The sequence below is a fragment of the Arachis ipaensis genome, chromosome B02 (genome assembly GCF_000816755.2).
Source record: "Arachis ipaensis cultivar K30076 chromosome B02, Araip1.1, whole genome shotgun sequence".
Taxonomy (NCBI): domain Eukaryota; kingdom Viridiplantae; phylum Streptophyta; class Magnoliopsida; order Fabales; family Fabaceae; genus Arachis; species Arachis ipaensis.
The window spans coordinates 107,272,467-107,274,548 of record NC_029786.2 but is presented as its reverse complement, the minus strand read 5'-3'; positions in this window follow the sequence as shown (position 1 = coordinate 107,274,548).

The window sequence follows — 2,082 nt, the reverse complement described above, 5'->3', positions numbered from 1 at the left end:
CCCATTCCCCCTTCCCCTCTTCCCTTCCCCTCCCCTCCCCCTTCGTATACCCTTTTCTTCTTCCACCCCCAACGCGTTTTTACGCGTTTTCTTTTTTTTTTTAATTTTATAATTTTTATTATTAAAATAGGATAGGGGTAGTTTAGGAATAAAACAAAAAATTTTATTGAAAAAGACGATTTTAATACGAAAAAAAACATTAAGGACGACTTTAATGGCAAAATAACAAGAGGGACGAATTCGATTCTGGCACTAAACTTAAGGGACCAAAATCGTACTTACCCCATAAAAAAATTAAGCAAAAATATTTATTATTTTATATAACTAGTAGTTAATAATGAAAAAATTAAAAGGTAGTTTAATATAGGAACGATTAAGCAGCCACTAGTGGACTTAAAGAAAAGATAATTTGCGTGGAAACATCATTTTCAATTAACAAAACGCAGTTTATAAATTAAATGTGACCGAAGCATTGCCGTCTAAACTTATTTTCTCCCTAACATGACGTTTATTATGTATGATTAATTAATATATCTTCATTGAAAGACTTTCCATGCCACTAATTAACTACTACTATAGTTCCTTATCTTTCGTTCACATATTACTTATTAAGTGCCCCACTTGCTAGGTTATATTGTAAATAATGACTAAATAATCTTTTATGAGTGTTTGAGAAGATGGAATTCATTTTGGTTTGGTTGATCAATTAAACTCATTTTAATATACTGTATACATGTCATCAATTTATTGTGTAGGTATATATTAATATGTATTAATATAATTTATTACTAAGTTAGTAGTGAAAATTAAAGCTGCCAACGTTGTAATAAGTATGTATTAAATTACTTTCATTTCAATGTTTTTATTGGAGTTAAATCTCAATTTGGCCTCTGAAATTTAGTCCAATATTTAGAATAATCCTCACAATTTTGTTGGTTTCAATTAAAATCCTTAAATTTATAATCGTGGTTTCAACTTGTCTCTGCGATTATCTCCGTCACCGAAATATTGATCTGACGCAATTGCATGACATGGTGTGTAAGAACTCGATTTTCAGTAAACAGATTTTTTTGCCTATTTTAAAATTTATTTCACAAAATCTCGAATCACGGTCCAATAAGAAATAGTGAGACTGGCCCAATGGTGAAAAAAACAAAAATAATAAAAAAAGAAAGAAAAAGGCCATTAATATAGTTAAAATTGACTTTATGAGGGTAATTAATTTCTCCTAAATCAAGTTTGACTAGTAAATAATAGATATTAGATTATCATTGGTTTATTTTCTCACTAGAGACTTTTTGAGCCGAAAATTCATTTTTAGTGGCGGTTTTGCGTGCACCGAGGAAAACTCTTGTAACCGAAAATTTTGAAACCAGTGATAAAAATAATTCCTATCTTGATAATTGTGTCCCAAGATTAATATTAGTCATTAATTATTTTACAGCACGATAAAAGTTACCCGAACCGAATTTCTGACTGGTATTCCGCAAACGACTCCAAGAGACCCCAAATCTTCTTATTTGGCATCCAAGTAACTTGTATCTCCTTCTCAGCCTCTAGGCTGAGACTATCTCAGCCTTTCACCCCTCTCTGCTGTGCTTTTAACCTTGAGTAACTAACTGCGGTTAACCGTGGATAAGCTCGACATGTAAGCGCTAACCAAACTCCCTTGTTTTCACGCCCTTATTCATTGAAACTCGGCCCTTGACCACGAAAATTTTAGCCCCTTTTACCATCATAAATTCAGCAAGACTTTGATTTTTTATTTAAGGAAACATTTGTCACAAAATTTACAAAACACTTTACACATTTTTACACTCTTTTGACCGACTTCTTGAGAGAGAAAGAGAGAAAATTTTGCACATAAAACTTGCATTTTCAGCCCCTTATATCACCATTCATACACTATTCTTCAAGTGTTCTTCAAGGACTCAAACCTTACAAGCACAAACTCTTGTCCGTTTTCGTCAATCTTTGCGTTTATACCGAATTCGGCTAGGTAAACTCTTGTTCTTTCTCCTTTTCTTTTTCTTTTAGAAAGAAACAGTAATCATGATGAATCCTCACTCTCCTCCATGTATA